This window comes from Anopheles coluzzii, chromosome 2 (assembly GCF_943734685.1).
Source record: "Anopheles coluzzii chromosome 2, AcolN3, whole genome shotgun sequence".
In the NCBI taxonomy this organism is placed as follows: Eukaryota; Metazoa; Arthropoda; class Insecta; order Diptera; family Culicidae; genus Anopheles; species Anopheles coluzzii.
The window spans coordinates 37394781-37418075 of record NC_064670.1 but is presented as its reverse complement, the minus strand read 5'-3'; the positions used below and the strand labels follow the sequence as shown (position 1 = coordinate 37418075).

General features: G+C 44.3%; 1 protein-coding gene across 1 annotated transcript in view; it reads left to right on the top strand.

The window, feature by feature from the left end:
• The window catches only part of LOC120948791 (rootletin), a 41486-nt gene that overhangs the window by 9401 nt on the left and 8790 nt on the right, over window positions 1-23295 (top strand). The gene's annotated exons all lie outside the window — the stretch shown is intronic.

Sequence of the window (23295 nt, the reverse complement as noted above, 5' to 3'; positions counted from 1 at the left end):
CGCAATTACACGGGCAACCGCGAAGTTGCATATGAGCGTGTGCTTTTTATCGTTCCCGTTTTGGTGGCTGTTGTGTGCACTCTTCACACTATTCGAGCATGTTTCCTGCACGTACGTACGAACCCATATCGTGTGTAGCCGTGCACCTTCTTCCCTTATCGCCCGTTATCAGAGCAAATATTTGTATGCTCGAGGCAGCGCACTAGTAGGTTCACGCACAGCAAAACCCCTTGGGCCAAACCCTTTACATGGTGCGTGATCGTTGATACTGGGTATGTATAAAACCCTTTGCGCCCGACATGCTACGAACGTTGTTTGGTGTGGCGGGATTTATTTACAACAAAAAATGCTGGAAATTCGTTTCCCTCCAACGTTCGGGACCGTAACACCGGTGTTGGTGTATTGCTTTTCATCCGTCACGTCCTGGCTGGGGTCGGATCTTTCACCGCTCAAACGGTGAGCTTAATGTGATGGTAGCACTCTAATATCGTCATAGTTCCGTGTCGTTCCTCTCTTTCCACCCTGCATGTGGAGTACAAGTTCAGCGGAACTAAACGAGCATCCGCAGAAGGTGATAGCAGAGAAGGTGCTGATAGCGCAACCGTAAGTGTATCGTTGGCACCTTTGCTTGGCGTACCGCCATATGCGCGGTTGTGCTGCGTGTATTGCTCACGATCGGCGAGCATTAAACACAACAACAGCGTAATACGTATGCTACATGTTCCTCTCATTTTAACAGTTTCTTACAATTAACAGAAATACTTATCAATTATGTGGTCTGGACCGTGTCTGACGAAGAAAGGGTTCTGCAATGGTAGGTGAATGGTTGTAAACTATATAACCTTTTCCATAATATCTTTGACAAATTGCTACTTTTTTCGCTCTACATTCGTGCTGGGCTTATCACTGTGTGCGCAGTTACATGGTATTGATAACACTTTTGCAGTAGCAAGAGAACCCAAAACCAAAACTGCAACAAGAATGCATCGTTGATTGATAGCCCATGATGTCATGGCGCATATTCGTATGAAATATATTTAATATTGTGCATTGCATTACTTGTCTATATTTCATTATCAAAATATTTAAATCTATAGTCTTAATTTTAACAGAACACATATCCGGATATTGGAAAATTGGTTGAAAAACCTTATATATAGAAATCATTTTTATCATCGAGTGATCTTATGGGTATGAGGTATGGGTATAAAAAATCTATTATCACCCTTATTTATTATTATTGTGAAATTTAGAGTTCAAACTGAAAAAACGGGCTAGTAAATTCTTTTGGCAAGCACTAAGAGTGCGCCTTGAAAGCTTTTCTTCTTTGTTCTTTTTTACATATATTCGTACTAGAGTATTCGATCGATATTAACCCAATTGCCTTGGCATTCACCCCTTTTATTGCTGATATTTATCCTTCAATTCTTAATATTTCACCACAAAACACCGCTTAGTTTGACAATGCGTGGAAAACTGGTAACAGCTGCTCTTGAACAATTGTATGAATTACGAAAAAAATAATAAATTCCAATAAATTGATGCAAAATTACCATTCAAAGACTAAAACTAAACGCCATGGCTATGTGTGTCGGTCGGAGTCTAGATTATCATCTGACCCGTGGCATGACTTTTTTGAATCATTCAACAAAATAGAAAATAAAAACAATTTATAGCTGTACAATTTTATAGGCATGATTCGTATACCGTGGATCGTTCTTTGGAGATCGCTGAGCGAGCATACAAGTTTTCAATTATCCGTTCATCGTCAGTTAGTTAGTAAACAGTATGAACCATTTATGAAACTTCACTTTTAAAAATGTATAAATTATCATCAACACTTCGTATGAAGTACCACGTGAACGTTGCACGTTGACAGTTTGTGCAGTATTATTATTACTTATGTCATACAATTTGTGTAAAAAATTGGTTATTTCTGTTACCATGATTTCAAACTTTTATCAAATTCGCAACTTATTTTGCACTTGACAATCCTTGGAAAAAATGGAATCAATTTGACGTATGAACTTTCAAAATTAAAAATTCGTGTATCTCCAATGTTGTGTAAGTTGGGGAAATAATAATGCAATTAAATGTAGACGTTAAATGAAATCAAGGTAAGGTAACTGAAAACAGGCCTATTTGTTGGTTTTGTTCGAAACCGATGTTTTCGATCCGTATTACTCATTACAAAAAACTACCCTATCTATTCCTTTTATGATACTGTCGGATATAATCGTTAGCCCAACACTCTAGATAAGCTTCCATTTGCATGTCATGGATCGATCGATTTTCTTTCTGCGCAGCGCACCAGTACAGCCACGGTGTACTGTACTGCACATGCGTATCGGTACTGGATTGTTATCAAAACCACCGCCCCCAAACATACAGGTTAACTGTTCACCAACCAATCGATAGTGCTCGATAAAGGGCCAAATCCCGCTGCGCTGTCGAAGGATTTCGCTTCCTGTATAAAAATGGCCCGCTGCCCCTTCCGGTGGCCTAGTAGTGCGTTAGTGGAGCGTTCGCAGTGTGTGCACAGCGCGTGTTTAGACGAATATTTATGTCCCGCCTGGTTGGGTCGTTTCAGGTTCAGCTACATCGCACCGGCATTGTTACCGTAGAGTAGCGTCGGTTCAGCAGTATCTTCGTGGCATCCCGTACACGCATCTACGCACCCGGTGGGTTACTCAAACGTACTGCTGTGTCGTTTTGTTTCCTCCCCGCTTGTACTTTGTTGCTCCCATAACTCCGCGTACGAGACGAGGTGTCCGTTGCGCTTGTACCGGTCGGGCAGGCGTCAAAGTATACCTTCAAATCGTGTGGAATAGTAAGTTTGTTTGCCTTTTTGTTGCGCGTTTCTGTTATTGGGTTGTCAGCAATTTGTTACACTGAATGAAATGCGTTGTTGATTTGTTGTTGTTTTTTTCCACAAGCATACCCTGTGGCCGGGGTGCGTAAGAGCTTGACGCGCAGAGTCACCCGGCCACGGTGCCGTTGCTCCCCCGTTGAAGCTACCAATGCTAAGCGGGGACCCGTATGGAACATAGGAACCTGCTAAGGTGTGTCGTCGTTTATGTGTGTGTGTGTGTGTGTGTGTGTGTGTGTGTGTGTGTGTGTGTGTGTGTAAGTGTGTTTTTGTCGGTCTTGTCACCTACTCACCAAAATCTCTCGCCACCACAAAGTACCATGCACCGCACACAACGTACCTCATCATTTCCGTTTGAGGTCAACCATTCCAATCCACCCGCAAACCGCAGTGTAAGGGCTTGACGGTATGGTTTGCATAGCCGATATGATTCTGTGTGATAGTTTTTATGCTTTCGCTACCTATTACTTCCTAGCTCACTTTAATGTATGCGTACGAGCAAGGATGACGCCATAGAGGTACGGCATACGCATACTGGCCGCGGGTGTAGGGTAGTGTCATTTTAATCGATTTGAAGCTAATGACGTGTGGCTTTTTTTGCATACCATCTAATGCTGTCGATCATTCATTTTGAGGCGTTTTGAACGAACCGTGGTTTATAGGTCAGGGTTTGAAGTAATATGTTAGTCAGTGTTTTTCTTATGTTAGCCAATTACAGTCTTATACTTTGGAATGGTTTAATTATCTTCTCATTGTCTCTCATGAGATTATACTTCTTTATTTCTAATAAATTGCTGCGTTATCTTAAATGTGTACTATTATGCTATGCTATATACATATGTATAATGAAGAAATTATTGGAAATTATTAATCAAAAATGAAGACATTGTTGGCGTTTTCATGCCTTTCGCAGCTCCACCTGAAGTCATCATTCTTCTTTTGCTTGAAAAATCGTATAGTTTTGCTTCCAAGCCAAGAAGAATTCAACCATTGGCAGCAGTACAATCCATTGTACCCATTGGGTTACGTTAAAGCACGTTACACGCTTGCCTGGCTCTCTAATTTCAGGATGGTGGCACTAGCCAGAAAGTACAGGTTCACATTCGAGCTAGAACCGAAACGCGTTTGCTGGAAGCGCAATTGAAAAGTGAGAGAGCATGCAATGCAAGCGAGAAAGAGAGCGAAAAAAAAGAAAATTTTCCTAGACAATAGCGCGCATTGCTCACACCGGAACCGGCGGGCATATGTGACACAAGGGTCGGACAGTTGGGTTTTGATTGTCGATTATCGTGATTAGTGGTGTGAAAATGGGGTTACCCAACAGGAGCACCAAGTTGTATTCCGCGGCCGCAAACCTGGCGTGAAAAATTGTGATTGACCGGAGGGATTATTAAAACTGCGTTAGCTTGACGGTCATGTACCGTAAACCACATGATATGGCGGGTTTACTGATTTGTGAATGCGAATTCTGATAAAGTTATTCATTGCATTGAAGCAGCACATTTGATATATGTTCCTCAGTTCAACTTATATGTAAGAATAAATGTGTTTATATGTGTTTATGTACCAACGAATGTATGTTTCTCTCAAATTGCCAATGTTATGGAATGTCTATTAAACAAAGAGATGGCATATCATAATTAACAATAATTCGAGTGTTTGCTAAACAAAACAATATAAACTACCTGTATAGAACGAAATACTCGATAGAAATGATTTCCACTACCTTTTTTATGACCATTGTCTACTCTTCTCTAATACAGTATTTTTCGGGGCTTTACAATGTTTCGTTGTTTGAAATAGTTTAGCGTATTATATCCTGTCACTGATGCAGAAAATCTAAGATCCATCAATAATGTTTGTTGAATCTTAGAACATTAAGGATTTATCTTTAATTTAAGTTAAGGATTTATCTTTATAATGCTTTTCTCCTCTGTCAAAATTGGAGACGGCTTCATAATCTTTACTCACAACTTATTTAAAATCTACTCTAAGCTATATTACCCTATACGAAACTCAACAAACTCAGTCAGAAAAAGCTCTTAAATCACGCGCACAAGACCACAACTCAGAAGTGAGTCGTTTGACCATGCCTAACCATGTCTGACCATCGTCTGAGGGCCTAGTTTACCATATCCAGTATATACTCATAGAAAAATATATGTTTATCACGAAAAATTTTCAGATAGAGATAGAGTGTGATCTTTAATGTTGGTAGGAGAGAGAGAGAGAGAGAGAGAGAGAGAGAGAGAGAGAGAGAGAGAGAGAGAGAGAGAGAGAGAGAGAGTTGTAAGGTTCTCTGTCTTCAGATTTCCCGCAGACATAACACCTTCTGCATTGGTAGTTACAGGATACTTATAGGTCGTTACCCTTTTCATTGCATGCTGCATATACTCATGGTTTTCCTTTTACAGTTCACGCATCACACTTACGGCTATGGTCTTGAATTTCTACCTTTTGACTTCAAAGATCTCATCCGCTTTACATCCTATTTCTTGGAAAGCTACATACGTTATCAGGTGTTGATGGGTGGTCATTTCACACGCATTTTTGGCTGCTGTTGAGGTTCTTCAAAAATTCTTAGAAAAGCCATAAATCACTCTGACTGACAGGGCGACAGATCACCCGTTCACTTTTAAAACATCCCTCTTCTGCCATCCGGTTTAGTCAAGTTAGCTCCTACAGCATATTGGAACATTTAATGTTATTCTTCAACATTCACACGAGAAAAGCTACCGGATGCTCTCTTAAAAAAAAAACCTCCAAAACTTCTTGCAAAAGATATGTTGGAGGTCTTCTATTCCCCGAGTTGAAGGGCAAGAATAAGTCGGTAGCAAATTTCGAGTAGACCACCCAAAATTTGCGTCATATTTTCGACCGCCGGTGGCCGGGTTCTGTTGAAGTGGCGTGTTATCTTTCCAGAAACGGTTGGTGCCGTTGTCAATAGGGTGCAAACCATAGTTTAACGACATACCGCACACGATCGTACAGCATGTCCCTTTTGTTTCAAGCGCGCGGCATCCTGTGTGATTTGTTGGTGGTCCTAGGCGGCACAAGAACGTAAAACGCTGTTCCTCACTTTTTTATGATTGTTCCAAGGCAGCATTTTGCTTTTACGATGGAAACGGAAATGCGAAAGAAAAGAAACCATTTTTATGCATTTCGGTGCAGACTCAAAACTCGGTTTCGGTGAAAACATGAATCTCACGGGAGCAGAAACGATCTTCTTTGCTTAGCGAAGCCGAGCGCTGGTGCACTACGCTGGTGCAAAACTATGAAAAATGCAGACTTTCAACAAAAAAAAAATGGTGTGAACACCTGCACACCAAAATTGTAGCATCTGTTGTGGAAACGCGTGTTTTTTTTTATTGTTGTTTTTTTCCAAAAATCTGTCTCTTCGAAAAATGCCTCAACATGCAGTGAAAAAATAGTCTGCCTTCTTTACAACTGCACTGTGTAAAATGTACCCTGAATGTTTTTAATTTGTATAAAAATGTAGTTCTTATTTCTTTATCAATTTAATGTAAGTTCAAAACTAATATCAAAAATAGAACGATCGATAGTAAGCTTCATTGCGTTATACATGAACTAATTTCATGTTTTACACCCGGGTTAATCAGCTTCACTATCGAAACAGCGTTTATTTCTTATCTTTTGAATAGTTAAACAGTTTTGAGCAATGCGCAACGTGGGCAACTCAATTTAAACAACTACAACAGCAAACACACCTGTAGTCGCAGCGCCACTGCAGTTTATCGTTCACGCTCGATTGATACATTAACAACCGATAGGTGTTGTTGTTGTTGGCCTGAAACAAGAACCTTTTATTCCCGCATTTCGCAACCTTTTCTAATCACCGTTTAATCATACCAACTTGCTATACAAAATGTCCATCTCCCCCTTCCCGCTCTTCTGCACTCCTCTGTGCATTAATAATAGGGCACCAGCTTGCCTTGGTATTGCTGTGTTTTCCCATTGCGCTTCGGTACGGTATGGTGCAACATTTCCGGTCGGTGGACGCTTGTGGCTTACCAACTGCCCGCCACACAGAAAACCATCTTCATGGTGCATTACCTGCCGCAACCGACGCGATAAGAGCAAACCCCACGGAACCACGGGGCACGGGTGGTAAATAATGTAACATTGCGTCAGTCCCGCGATTCGATCCAGCCTGTTCCGACCAGCGGCCACCCGGTTGTCAACACGCTCTTTTGCAAATAGAACCTTTGCTGACCTATAGCATGCTGTCGCTTTTTGATCGCTCTTTACTTTCCTTTTTGGACGGTTTGGAAGCAGAATGCAGGATGCTTTAAATTATGACACTATTAGAAGGAGGATTAGAGAAGCAAACAGAGCTGTGAGGGAATGTTGAGGAGCAAAGAAAAGGAGAATGATAGCCCGTGCCCCAGAGGAAATTGTGATGCACCAGTTCCGTTGCGAGTTGTTTGCTTCTCTACAGTCAATAGTTGTTTCTGGAGCATTGTTTACATTTATCCGAATGAATTATTTTTCAATGAATGTACTTATAATATATTAAAAAAATGAAAAAAGGCGTAGTAGGATAGGCGCATAGTAGCAGTAAAAAGTAAAAATATGCAGCTTTTGAATGAGAACGAACCATATTTTATACAATTCATCTGGTTTTTTTCCTCTTCAACTTAAATTAAATTAAATTATTATTTTCGTGCTGTACGATCAAGGGGATTGATATACGATCTCGCAGCACTTCCCACTCAGCTAGTAGTTTTAGGATCAACAAAATACCCAACGTATCCCCACACATTCTAGCGCAATCAACTGCAGTGGTACAAAAAAAAGCACATTAAAAGCTAACAGACACCAACACATTCACGGTCAACGGTAGCACATTATCCGGGGCGTGTGTAGGGAAAAGCACACCCTGCTCGAACCGACGTGTGGAATTCGGTTGTTGAAAAATATTGGGAAATTTGTACAACGCTTTCTAGCTTGCTCGGCCTGTGCCAGCAAAGCTGGAAGAGCAAAGGACTGTCGTTTCTGTATCCATATCTCGTGCGTAGTAGGTACAGGACTGCCATTCCACCCATCTCACATGTCCCTCCCGCCGATACGTCCCGGGGCGGAACCGGGTTTCCGTTCCCATTTCGCTGACTTTTATCGTACGTTCTGTTTGTTTTTCCAACCAGCGCGAGTATATCACCCCGGCCCGGGGCATCGCTTTCGGACATTCGTGCGGCGGTGGGTCACGCCGCACTCTCGCACTACATTATGAAAGTTTTAGGGTGTTGTCGCCGGCACCGATAGGGATCACTGTCTGCCGAGTGTGTGTGTGGGGGTGCACGCCCTTTCCGGAATGTTTGTGTCTGTGTGTCTGTGTTGTCCAATAGTAAAGCGATGTCTGTGTCCGCAATTCCTAGGCCCATCCGGCCCAGGGATTGCTTTCTGTGTATGAATCATCCCGGCGTTTCGGTCGCCAGCTGTGTGTTTCGGTGGACGGTCGGAATACTTACGCGTAGCCGGGAGGAGCATGAGAAATTAGCATGGTGATATTAATTTTCAAACACATACTCAAGCAGTGGCGTGGAAGACGCGGTTCTTAACGCGCCCGGTCATGGTGTGTAGACGATCCACAGTACTGCAGCCAAGAAAAGCAGCTCGCATAGTGCATGTAGCGGTAAAAAAGCACCCACCACGCTTTGCTTCATTAAAAGAAGTATATTAAAGTTCTAAGGAGCCCCGCACTCACACCCGCCCCGGAATGCAATTAGAATTGATACTGATGGCGAACCATTTATCACAACTGGCAACAACTCCGCCGAAGGGACATAGTGAGACGGAGAGGGGACGAGGCGAGAACCGTTTCATTTGTTACCCTTTTTGGTCAACCTTCAAATTTCCCCCACGCAGTGCTGTGTCTAGTAAAGGGGGTTGGAAGATGACATTGTACCGCGCGGTGTCAGCCGTTGCACAGTTGCAACAGGTGCAAATCTATTTGTTATCTGACCGTTTGTGTGCACAATCACACAGGGGCAGCGACGGTCTCACGGTAAACTGCAACTGCACGACTGTATGCCCACTCACCACCGCTCGGGAGGGTAGCTCGGTGTTAATAGTTGTTCTCGGTTTTACTGCAACTTCGATTCCCTACGCTGAGCGATCGCACGATCGGTATCGCTTTATAGCTGAGACGCGTTTGGTGTTCTTTTTGCGCATTTCTTACACCAATATTCCCATCGTGACAAATTATTACGGAAGCTTCTGTGGCTGATTGGTTCGAATATAGAGAGCTTTTGACGCAGGTTTACTGCCACGTCAGAAAGATGATACTTTGTTATAGAAATTGATCATTAGTCGTAGGACACTTGCATGTTCTTGCATGTTTTCTATTTCATCTGGAATATGTTCTAACTTTACGCTATCGTTATGCTTAGTTTAAGTCAGTATGAGTGACCTCAAAATGCTGTTTTGCAATTAAAACATTATAAAAGCACCCCCGTCGCCCTAATGTATGATTCGTGTACCATCAATCCAATGAGTTAAGAAGTGTCCACCGTCTCGGTATCCTTCGGTGTAACGGATTGATTAATTCGTTCGACCCTTGCTCGATTCGATGACAACGATTAGCTGCTGCAACGATCGGGCCACGGTTCTGTGCAATTGCGCAACCCCCTGCCCATACAGAAGCGACGGTCCGGTGCGATTTGAGCGCGCCATCGCGCGCGGGTCAATCTCGGGCAGTGATTAGTTTCCCATTTAGCTAATGCACCATTTATCTTGGCTGGGGTGCTGCCGTCGTCCTTAGCCATGGTTGTCACGGGGCCACGGGTAAGGTTTTGTTTTCATGTTAGCTGTCCAAAGATGCCAGGGATTTCGTTACGATCGGGAGGAGAGTTTCACTTTGATTGTGTCGTTGCATTGCTGTAGTTGCACCTGTGGCTTTTTCATTAATCTATTTACATGACGTTTGTGCATTTTCTGTTTTTTTTTTTTTGCAACCACCATGATTATGATATGCTAATTTAATTTTTGCTTTAATTTCCTTCGCCAATTTGGTTTTCTTTAAATCCAAAACAGTGAAAATAATGTTTTAATTGTTTATTGAAATAGAGTAATCGTACAAATACAGTTTTACTGTTTTTCTTTAAATTTATTTGATTACAGGATTTTCTCTGTTTTTTTCCAAGGATTTCTGAATACTTAACGATGTTCTTTTATTCATCCCACGATTTATTGAGCATTTGCTAAATTTTGTTCAATCATTAATTTCATAAATTCTGGGATAATACTATTAAATCGTTATAACAATTCCAAAATAGGCGAAAAACGATCAATTAATCGTTTAGACTATTTGGAAAAAATAGGGAACAACCAAACAAATATGTCAAGACACTGTACTACCTTACACGGTTTCTCAGAAGTACTGATTAATATTATATAATTGATGTGCTGAACTTAAAAAAAAATTTAAACAAATAATGTTGTACTCATTAGTACCTACAAATAAGGTTATGTTAGTTATTTATTATCCGAGACAATCGAAAACTATTTGAAACCTTTCTATTATGTTACATCACACAAGGCATGGAAGTTTTACAACAAACAAGTAAGGAATGCCAATGCATTAAAATGACGTTAGCGGATGGTAAACGATGTACGTCACACTTCCATGAGCCATTTGTTCAAACAATTCGCTGTTTTCATTTGTCTCTTCGTGTGCTATGTAGATCGTAAGCAAATGTGCGGCGTGGTGTGGTCTAGAATCGTTTCTCCCGTTTCCTCGGGTAGTATAAATCATAAAAATAGAACAAATTTATAGGACCTATGGCTGACAATATAGCTTTGACGGGAATTTAAGTACGTATGAGACGCTCGGTAAATGCGAGCTTTGAACCCATGGCGGGCATATTGGTACGTTACTTTGGTTACTTGATGAGTACATCCCAGGACATGGGGCTTAAGCGAACTTGTTTATGGAGAATAAGGTATTGAAAAGGATAAAATATTGCATTGTCGTTCATCTCTGCTATACATTGAATCCTACCACCCTGAATTCGTTTTAATAATAGTACCAACAAAATGCTATAAAAATATAATTTACATTTCAACACGCAGTGCGTACAATTTTTAAATCATCCTCGACCTGACCCACAGGATCGCATCACTTACAACCTGAAAGTCTCATTTTGCCGATCCGATGCGGGAACAATGATGCATGAAAAATGTTCTATTTGCACAAGCTGTTTCTTCGGGCCAGAGCATATTAGCTCTCGGCATGCCTTGAGACGGTGTTACCGAAGCAGAGGGGGCACCTTCAGCCCATCGGTTCTTCCCATCTGTTGATGTATGTGTCTGATGCGAGCCTCAGTATTTTACTCCATCCGCGTAATCTAAACTTTCACCAACATCAACAAACACAGCGGTGAACACTGTGGCCTATTCTTGGCCGCCCAAATGAAAGGGAATAAAAGTACGGCAAATAAATAAACACAAGAAAAAGTTTATCCGTCATATGGGATACGAGCAGGCAGTTATCTTTATTATTTTTAAAAAAATAAGACTATTCCGAAAACTTCATAAAAACTTTTAAGTAAATCGTGCTACCTACTACTCAACTGCTAGTGTAGGGCAAAGTATTTTATTTTGGGGGAAGTATTTAATTTTTAATATTTTTCCCGTAGCCATTGCACTGAAAAAAGTCGACGCATCGACGATCTTGCTGTGTGACAGTGTGTGTGTTGGCAAAGCTTCATCTTGCCTCGCGATCGCGCCTTTTGATCCTGCGGCGCGCGTTATGTTTGTCCATCATCGTTCTTCGTGTGGCTTACGCCGCGGTCGCGCCGATATGCGCCCGAACGCACACAACCGCCACCAACCGCCGGAAACCTTCGCAGCAAATCATCCCTCGTTGACTGGGGTGGTCCCTCCGCGGTTGCTCCATCCCTATCACTCATTCTCTCTCTCTCACGTTCGCGCTCACAAAGTCTCTCCCTTTTTGTGACCAATACATACATACGCTAAAAAGTAAATGAGCTTTCGCGGCACCGCGTGAAGCGTTCGCGCGCGGGACTCACTCCCGACATATATAACGCCGGTCGGACCACGATGCTCACCCGAGTTCTTGTCCAAACGCGAGACCAGTTGCATTGAGCCGTCATGTGGTGCGCCGGTGCATTGCGCAAGGCACTGCACTGTTAGCCTGCCTAGCCAGAGCAGGTTCCCCATTTCGAAGATCCTGCCATTAAGTCATCCAACGTAATAGTGTTGTTCCGTGTTCCGGCCGGATTTTCGGTACATCCCCCTTTTGCAATAGACGTTAGCGTTAGGGAGCAAGTGCCACAGTTCGGGTTGGCGTGGTACGATCGTGCGACTGTGTTGGTGTGCCTCCAAACGGGCGCCCCATTGTGGTGGGTGGACAGGCAGTGGCAGGCCTGCTGGGGCCGATAGTAATGACGTGTGACGGTTGCATTTGTGTACCATCGCCCACCGCCTTCCTGTTCTCCTCCCCGTTCATAAATAGTGTGGCGGGTGTAGCGGGGGAGTGAGAGTCGGTACTGTTTTTATCACAACACAATCGTCCAATTTCAGTGTAAAGTGTAAAGCGTACGCTGGGGATTGTTTGGCCGGCGCTGCGGGAGAGGGTGGGCAGCACACTGTGTTAGACAGAAGGTGGAAGGGCTGGGAGGCTTCGGTGTGTCATTAGAGTGTGTTCTCAAACATTACGATCGGTTCTGAAGGAGAGGGGGAGAGTGGAGATCGAGTGCGTGTACGTGAGCAGCAGTACTTCGGCAGTACTTTGCCGCGCGATATCGCCCCGGCATCGTTCGTTGGTTGTCGCGCGGTGCACATACAAAAAAATCCGATTAGTAAGCACCGAGCGAGCTTCGAGCCAGGCGGCAGCGCAACAAGCTCGCTAGTCGGTTCGTGAACGCGCTTGCGAACAGTGCGCCTCTCCGGGGGCTCTGATCGTGGCCCAGCAGCATCTAGTAGTGGCCATTAGTAGAACGTTCTTTACTGCTTTATGTTATCGTGTGCAGAACATTCCACCGGACAGATACTAACATTTTCGACGAGTGCACTTCAAACAGATGCGCTGAGTGTCCTTCAAGTGGGGAATGTTTATGGTAGTGTGTGGTTCATTGTGAATGGCTAAAACAGCTAGCTCAGGCGCGTTCGATATGCTTTGCCCGCCGCTTCGAGAAACGCCCCAGAAAATGGACGGCAGGCATGGCGGACGTCGGAAGCGGCCAGACGAATGTGGCAGACCCGCACGGTCACCAAAACGGAACAAACACCGTAAAGATAAGGCGCCTTGCGGCGACATTAGCAGCAGCAGCGGCTACAGCTAGCGCGTACCTGGAACTTGTGGAACACGAAAAAATAAACCATCTACGCAATTCAAACAACTGATGGCGAGATGTACGCAAGGCGGCTCAAACTCAAAGGGCGGAATTAATGGCGGACTCCGTTTTCCAAGAACACGGGCAGTAGTGCATGAATCAACTCCAGTGTAATAAAGACAGGACGAAAAGCGCACTGGAGCGGGAAGTTAAAGCCTGCCGATCTTCAAAATGGCGCCTGGGTGTGCGTCTCCTGCGAGAGCCAGACGGCAGACAACGATTCGAGAGTGCCCGATGTTCGCGACAATCCGGGAGGCCGGAAAGTACTGTCCGTAGCCAGCGGAACGGGATCCACCGCGCGTAAGTAAACATCCATATCAATCAAACGACCGATGACGCGCACGTATCTATGTGTGGTGTACCATTGCGCAAGCACATGTTTCTTCCCTACCGCGCCACGAGGTTCTCGGGATCGTGAGACATATGCCGCACAGCTTTCCACGTGGCAGAGCTACAGTTACACACTACAGTCCACGTTGGGATCCCAGATGGTCGCCTCACCGAAAGTAGATCCTTCCTATCTTTCGGCTGCCTTTGTGGCTGAGGGGCTGAAATCTTTCGACTGATTTTTGTGTGTTTTGCCTGGTTGCGGAGTTGAATCGAATCGGGGACAGTTCCGAATAGCCCCGTTTGGCAGCGATGTTGGTGAACACAAATGCGTACAGACCGGTCCCGTATCTTTCGCTGTCGTCAGCGTGATGTAACGAAACGTGCCATCTCGCGCGTACCAAACGAACCTCACCCCATCTCCCCTCCATACTCCTCTCCATCGCCCACCGCTGCCAATTCCAGAAGGAGCACTGTTCGGTGTCTTTCCCCTGTTTGCGCAATCCATTGGTACCTCGGTTCGGCTCGGAGCTCCGTCTGCCGTCTTCGTCCGCCCCACTTCGCTCACTATCGCACTTCCGAGCGTTCTTTGCTGATTGTTACTCTACCCTGTGGCCATGTGGTTACACAGTCATGCGTGTGTGTGTGTGAGTTTGAGCATACTTTAAAGAAGAAACGTTTTTTTTTTATCTTTGCAATGCACACACAATAACCGTTGCCATTTGCTTAGTCATTCGTTTTGCGTGTGCTGATGCCAAAACCTCCCTTTGCGCATTTCCAAAAAAATACACAACAAAACATTTTCAACAGTGATCATCGGGACCAATTTGGCTGTTTTTTAGGGGGTTCTCAACCACCCAATTTCAACACTATAGCGATGCTTACATTATGGAATCTCTGCATTGGGATCAAGTGGTAGCTCAAGTTAGAGGACCATTCCTATGATCATCATGTAACAACAAATGCCGCATTGTCTACCAAACAAAATTTGTAAATTCCTACAAGCGTTTCATTTGAAACGCAGAAACAATTTGTAAAAAATGATGTATTATTTTTGCTTTTTTCTTTCTTATTGATCTTCCGATGCTATCACTATCAGAGCAAATCGTTATCTTATCTACAACAATGCGATACAGTTACACTGGGTTCGTCAATGGGTGTCACTTTCAAACAGTTTTCCGTCCACGGAAACGGCAATAAACTATGCCCAGTGCTCGGGGATGCACGACAAAACGTCGTTTACGCTAAATAATCGTACAGGTACTTGCAAAACGTTTCGGCGCAGTTTGTGCTGTTTGTTTCTAAGCAAGGGTGATTGTTGTAGCACGAAGCTGACGTGTACATTAGCGTACGTTTGGTTTTTTTGTCTTCTCTCTTCACAATCTGCTCCAAACCTTTCGGAGAGGCATGTTCTCTAGGCTGTTGTTCTGTTCTCCTTTTCAAATGCGTGCGTTTGGAATCATCTCGCGGCCGGTTGCATCTCTGAGATGGTTAATTTACACATTAGTATGGTAGCACGATCTACTACGCTACGCTCGCAGCGCTTGTTTGTATTGGGGGGGGTTAACCTTTTTAGTGTTAAGATGCGGGGGGATGCTGTTTTGCTAGAAACATCAACTTCTGGCCACAGAACCGTGCGCTTAGCTTATTGCTCTGAGGTAAACAGCCATCTTCTCTTCGCCCGAAAGCCGCTCGTCCGAGAAACCGAACGGGCACAGGAAGTGTGGCGCGTTCGCATCCCTTTCGCCCGGGTGGTGAGTGTTATGAATTATTTAAAATACGACCAAATGTGTCGAGTCGGCGCTAGATCAGCGCTGGCAAATGTATGTATGTTTATGAAAATTTATATAACCCTTAGACGAACTCGTGATGCATTCTAATTAACATGTACGTACTAAACAAAACCACACAGTGTGGGGCATCACAACCAGCGCGCAGAGAGGATCGGTGGGAGGGAGCGTTGTTCGGCACCACAGGTGGAAGGGGTGGTGCAGCATCGGGGTGCTCGGCTAGCCCCGGTTTAGTCAGCATCGAACAGAACGGAGCCACACACACACACTCCAGGTCGTCCTCCCTACCTGATGGCCGGTGTGCATAGTTCCTCTGCCCGGTGAGCATCGTCCCCCTCGAACCGCCGGTGTGTTGTTCGATCCAGCACTCGATCCCGCAACAGGGAATAAGCAAACGGCAGCATATAAAGCTCCCACAGGCCCGTATCGCACGGGGCCGACGCGACGCCGCACGGCTCGGTTTCGGGTTTAGCATACATTTGCACTTTTGCCAGCCAGCCAGCAGTGGTGCCGTTTTTCCTTCCCCACTCGATCGAAACATGGGGGTTTGGGGGGGGGGGGGGGGTGAGTAGAATAGGGGTTGAGAGATGGAAGGCGGAAACCAACCGTCACGTCCAGCTCCTCCAATTCATTCAGCCAGGGTGCATCTACACTCGCCGCACACTTCTGTGGCGGGGGGACGCAAAAAGGCGCGAATAAGAGAAGCGCGCCTGCACGAAATGTGGGTTAAGTAGCGCGAGCATATTCAGTAGCGTTCAAAGTTAGGGACAGCTGCTACTGCTGCTGCTGCTGCTGTTCGAAAACGGAGAACTCCACTCACACGCATACAGATCTCTCACTGCCGACACCTTTCCATGCGGGGTAGCTGCAGCGACGATGGGGGTCGATCACACCCCGTTCGAATCGGGGAAGGGGTAAATTTGGAATTCTAATTTACGACTCTAACACCTTCGACGTGTGTGTGTGTTTGTGTGTTGTATGGCCGGGTAAAGTGTCGCTGGGGACCGTTGTTCTACTGACGCTCACGGCACTACTCACCATTCCAGACTTGCTAGCCCCAGGGACCTATACGTCAGCATTGGAGATTAATTGTATTGTACTGTAAAATGTACGATCATCTATGTGTGTGTGTTGTTTTTAAATACCATGATCATTTTTAAGCAAAGCACCTGTTGAAATAAAACTGTTTTGTTCAATAACTTACTGTAACATCTATTCTATTGGTGGAAATAAAGATAAAAACCGTTCAAAATACTGTTAGTTGACCATTGCCAATTTTAGTGCAGATTCCTTCTTTTTTGAAGATTAAAGTATGTATAGGCAACCAGTATGTGGAGGTGAAGGGAAAATGTAGTACAGGGAAATAGATTTTTCAACTTAAACCCTGGGTTACTGCTCGGGTAAAAATGGACACGTAATTTTGGGTTTTTTTAAACTATATTTCATTAAATATCAATCAGAACAAATTAAAACAAATTAAAAGTAACTAATTATTGTAATATGTTTCATAGTCTAAATAGTTGGGGAAGTAATTTTCCTTTTTGTTGGTGTACGAAAGGCGATATTTTGATTATTATTTAATGAAATAAATCAGAAACTCCCAAAATGTCTCGTTCAATTTCACTCGAGCTGTAACCCGCGAGCTGCAGTGACGTAAGGTATTATTACTCTGCTCTTGTTTGTTTGCTTTTTTTGAATGTTGTATTTTTTAGCTTTTTTATAACTTTTAATTATTCTTCTTTTTCTTTGGCTCAACAACAACAATTTGTTGTTAAGTCGTACGAGTTGACGACTGTACCACGAGCCCGGATACTAACTTTCTATTCATATTTTTTTAAAATGTAGTTGTTCAAATCCCAATTTCCTAAATTTTGAACATATTTATTGTTAAAATCAAAGGGAACGATTTTACGTTCAAATTAAACGTTAAATCTTAAACCAGAAAACAATGTTAGATTTTAAATAAAGAATTAATGTACCGATTGAAAGAGGCGAATGAGGCCATTTGGCTCAAAGTCTCTATAAAAATAAAGAAACAAAAATCGTGGGACAAAAAAAAACAAAAGCTTAACGATTCAACAATTCTTAGAAACAATAAAAAATGCGAAACCCCTTAAAGCATAATCATTGTTGTTTGTGATGAAAAACGTACGCCTTAATTTTATTAATGGAAAACAATTGATGTTCTGTAAATGTCTTGTGTACTTCAATACAAAATAGGATATTTTTATTTCTTCAAGCATTTCCGAAAGAACTACTATCTAACTGCGAAAGTTAGTTAAATATTTATTTCCTTATTTTTATGATACATTTAAAATGCAGTTAGCCAATAATACCGTTAAAAGTGTTAGAGTGACTGTTATTATTTTGTAAATAATAACTTCAGTTTCCACGAAACCCCTCTGTAAAGGCGAGATATTGCGTAATACAACTTTAATTTCTATTACCTTTTCTGCATACACCTTGCAAAAGCAAATGCTGCAAAAACCATGCATCCTTTTGGCAACATATTGATAAATCTTGTCACTCAGCTAATGAAGCGCACGTGTTGAATTATGTTGTCTGAACGGTCGCCCAACCAATGGGGGGGTGATGGATTTCAGCCTGCAACATTCCGCCAATGTCCCTCGAGCAGCATAATTTCCACCCTGATGGCTGTGTTTCCAACATGGGCCCCAGTAAAACTCCTAACCATTGCCGCCAACGTGCAGTGAATGCGCGCATCATTCAAAGCTGCATAAACCGTCGATTGCATAAAATTAGCTAACATCTCTTTAGCAAACAGTCGCAGTGGTGCCGGTGGAGACAAACACCGGACCAGATGACGAAAAACGTGCGTCCGTCCAATGTCCGCACCGCGGTCATCCGTTTTGCCACGTCGTCATCGTCGTTGTCCGACCGGCACGCACGCACGCACGCACGCACGCATGCGCAACCGATACCATCATCTTCTTGTTAGCTTCGTGTGCACTGTGTACACGTTGTAAGATGGCTCAAGTTTGTGGTGTGGTGTGTTGTGCGGGATTGCGGGTGCTTTTCCACAGCACGCTTGCACACGCTTGGTTTGAAGAAGGCGCCATGCACGCCGCGCTCCGTCAAAGGTATGCCATCACGATGCGCCGATCTTTGCGCCGCTGATGGATTGGACGGACGGAAACGGACGGTACGGGGCCGGTCTGTCGTGCCTAAAAACGTAAACATCATCTGCCACCTGCCGCCCGGTCCTTGCCAGCTCCAAACCAAAACGCGACCGTACAGCAGGACGGGACAAAAAGTGCAGTGATTAAATAATGGCCCACCGTTGCCCTGTTGCCCACATGTCTTTGCGTTTCTGCTCGTTCGTTTGTGTTCCTTGCAGCGAGCTGCACTTTAGCCGCAGATTATTGGGCCCGCGCTGCAGCGTGGCAGTGGTGGTGGTGACAAATGTGCACTTGCACACATGACATCGTTGTCGCCACGATGGGCCCCATTTATGCGTTCGTGCGGCCACACAGCGACGCAATGATCCGCACCATCGCATGACACACCGCTTATCGTAAACAGATGACCTCGGCACGGGGTGGGGGAGGGAGGGGGGACGAATGCTGAAGCTCAGACTGACCGAAAAGAACTTTGATCTGTGAGCACGAGTCACAAAACCACACACTCTGCTCAACAGTGTTTAGAAGGCCTCGGGTCGCTTTTTTTTTTGCTTGCTTTTTCTCAGAAACAACGACGTTTAAACAATTTTATACTTTTATTGCATGTTTCATTGCATGCTCCTCCTCACTGGGGATACTCCACGGACGGGTGGGGACGGTAGGGGAGGATGGCACATTTGCATCTGTGCACGTGCTCGAATAAAAGGGCCTTCCGATGCACGTAAAATTTCTCAACCATTTGCGATTGCATAATGATTGACATTTTGTCTGTGCGCTTGGCCGATCGCCTCTCTTTCGCTGGGCAAGTTTTAGTAGCTGATGGGCGCGAGCAGCCAGCATGTACCGACCGCGAACAAACCGTATACACAACGGCGCACTGTAATGATTTTTATTATGATTGATTGGCTAGTAAAAAAAATATCAAAGCTTCAGCACCCTCTAAACCTTGAGCTTCTAACGTCCTCCTCTCTGGCCCGGTGAAGAACGTGGAGACATAGAGTAGTATGCTTCCCCATCCTGCCCACACTACACGCTGGCGTAAGCTTCGTTGACATTGATAGGTGACTGAACACCACCACCATCACCACAGTGCAGGGTTTTATTTTACTTTTTTTGCTATTAATATTTCATTCCACACTTAACTACAAAACACATACTTTGTTCTTCACAACGCTGTTTAATGGGCTAAAAAAGAGATATAGAGAGAGAGAGGGAAGTACAAAGAGAGAAGCAGAAAAACTGCAATATTGATGAGAACAAACACACTTGGTATCATCTTGTTGGTTTGGTCTTTTTTTGCGCTATTCACGCATTTGTTTTCTGCACCGGTTGTGTGTGCAGTGAAAACGAAAGATTTCAACGCTCGCGCCGAGACGAACGCGTGCAACCCGGTCAAATCTTCTCCCCGTACCTTCGGTCGAGGTGGACGCGTGAGCGTACCTTATATAACCGGGACGACATTGATGGGCTTATGTGGATCTGTTTGGGTCGGTGTGTGTGTGTGCATTGGCAAGGTCAAGAATCTAACAGCGCTGACGTAAATAGCGTTTGACTGGTCAACCCGTTTGCGATTGGCGGGACGCGTTCAATTTTGCCATATCCTTAAAAGCACACAAAAACAAATCGCTTTAAAGCTCAATGATGTAAAAGAAAGAGAGAAAACCATTGGTTTAATGGAAAAAAAGACTACACATTTATTGGAATATTTAGGATCTAGTTGCATCCAACGTTTACTCACGATCAGTCTCACGATGCAACTGCATCTACCACTTGCTGGTCGTGTGAATGGAACTTTCTGATTAAAATCGCACTACAACACGCAATCAACAGCTGGCTGTCCCTTATTCCTGCTTCCCGCTCGTGCCCCGCTCCACAATGGGTTTGTCATGTACCGTTTTTCGCTAAGCTGCTCGAACCAGCAGATTTCGAACGGTTTGCCCTTCAAAAGGTGTCACTAATCGTTGCTGGTGGCGCAAACGGCCGATAGACCATCACAACCACTAAACGCTCCGTGTGCGTGTATGTGTGTGTGTTTTTGCACGAATGCGGTCGCGGTTCTGATGACCGGCTCAAGGTTTAGCGCTGCGGTACTGCGCGAGGAGAACTGTTCTACTGCTGCAGTCTGTCCAGGTGCGCTAAAAATAAAGAGAAAAAGGCAAGTGCCCCCGTACCGTTCTAGCGGACGGCACGACCGTACACGATCGTTGATTCATGGCCTGGCAATGACGTGCACGTGCCCGCGAATCGGAAGAGGTTCCTCACTTCCCGCCACAACGAACGATTAATCAACTGCAAAATCCCTGGCATGAAGAGGGTACGATCTCGCGATTGCCATTCGTATAGAGAGAGAGAGAGAGAGAGAGAGAAAGGAAGTTGTTTGTTTAAATTCTACAATTGATGGGTGTGAAGCAATGGATCGGTTTGCATGCCATATCATAATCAGCTGGCGAACGTTTGTGTGCGATATTGCTGGGTCGAAACGGAACTTTAGCTATAACTCCTAAAGGTCCCTTTTTTGCTGTATTTTATTAAATATACTGGGGACTTTCACGATGCTACCCAGCTTTTTTATATGGAGTTTGACAGTTGGCAGCTGAAAAAAAAATTCAAACAAGTTTCAACAACCGTGTTTTAATTTATCCCAAGGAGCACTAATCAGGTGATGAAATCTAGAACCAAAGTATAAGTAGACCAGGTGGTTCTTCTTTGTCTCAACAACCGTTGTCGGTCAAGGCCTATCTGTACCACCTGTGGGCTTGGCTTTCAGTGACTTATTGATTTCCCCCCATAGCAGGATAGTCAAGTCCTACCGTATGGCAGCATGGTCCATTCGGGGCTTGAACTCATGACGGGCCTGTTGTTATAAGTCGTGCGAGTTGACGACTGTACCAAGAGACCGACTTTACATTATATATGTCCAGTGTAGTTTGACATTATATATGTCCAGTGTAGTTTGACATCCGACCGACCAGTGTACTTTGACAAATTTTCATTTGACAGCTATGGAGTCCAAAGTTACTTATCAACTCACACAAAGTCCTTAGCAACCCTATCTGCCTATCTGCCAATCTCCATAGAAATCTCAATCTATCATGGCTACCAAAAATCAGAGCTAAGGACCCACCTGTAGTCTATCTAGGCACCTTGCCTGCGACCTTAAAAGGTAAAAGGGCCCTTAATCAGAATATGGCTCATCGTACACCAAAAGAAAGTATATTAAATTCCCCATCTATTTAAACTATAAATCTTATTGAAGTAATGAATTAAATCCATTTCCTTATGATTCGCCGCTGACCATTAAATCTTAACCGTGAAAAAAGCGGGGAATGACAAGGAAATGCATTTAACTTGTTATTTCAATATGTTTTATAATCTATTTCACTGGAACTGTAATCCGGGCTTAAGCTTTGATGTACACACACACGAACTGTGTGTACAGCAACGGCAATGTCTGTAATGCATCAGTCATCGCCCGGTTAGCTTCTAGTTGGGTGGGCTTTTCCCCACACTCATCTTTGCAAATACTAATTGCCGGCTTCAAGTGCATCAATATGCAACGAATCAATAAACACTTCCCACGGGTTCCAAGTATTTGTGAGTGATTTTTTTTTCTTGCGAGTACGGTTTATCCTATTTTCCACGAAACCTGTGTTGCCCGACGGTGCACGGTTGCATTTGTGCATAACTTCCAAGGTTCAGGAGACGGCGGAATGGTTTTGCTCGGAACGATTAATTTTCCACTTTTTGCCGACATCATTACCATTCCATCATCATCCTGCTAACGGTACTAAAATACCAAAAAAAACCTTGCTACGCACACGCACAGGTTTGTTTATGTAGTCGACGCTTTCACGCTTAACCCACCAACCAGGGGGGTTCCCCTCGTTGATGAAAACGAAGGACAAAACGCATAAGTACACCGGCGGTTATGGCGAATGGTGACATACACACATACACACATACACAAAACAGCCCCCAACAGTCAAACAATTGAGTAAAAGGCTTCTAAACGAAATTACACGTTGACCTCCACACCGCCTTCAATTGCTTCCTTGCCAGCAAAGCAAAGCTATCTCATTGTAGCTTAATATGGGGCCTGCTGCTGCTGCTGCTGCTGCTGCGGTAGCAACCTGTGCCGCACCAGGTGTGTGCTGCTCATCAACTCCAGAAGCCGAAGTCGAAAGACGCCGAGGCGTTAAGTACACCGTCAGCCCCCCTCTCCCTGCACAGTCTCTGTTCGCGCTTGTGTGTCACGTTTCTCGTCAAGGTCTTCGCGGCATGGAACGAATTGTTGCGCCGTGCTGTTGTATGTGCATAGGATGTGTTTTTTACTGTTTGGTAGTAATGACTGGTGGTAGCGTTTGAATAGCATAATCAGCTCGGTACACCCACACATACACTCACGTACACGGTGTTGTTCGTCCACACGACCTCCATCCAGAAGCCGCCGGCAGCCTGCGTCACACACACACACACGTGTTGCATAATAATTTTTCATCAATTTTGTCATCGGCTTTGATAGTCGCTGCAGCCCTCCCCGCTGCGCATGCGAAGTCATCCGCGCTTGAGTCCTCTCTCCAGGCTCATTGTATTTGCTCATTGTATGATGCGATCACAAAAGGGTTTCAAAGCTCACGCTGACAAAGTGCCACATACTTGTGCCCGATCGGCATTGCATTATTACACAAGTGCATTGCATTTTTGTCATTTTTTATTACTGTCGATTTCCCGAATCTGAAGACGATCGAGCACAGGACGGATGATCAAAACACTATTGATGGGGATGGAGATGT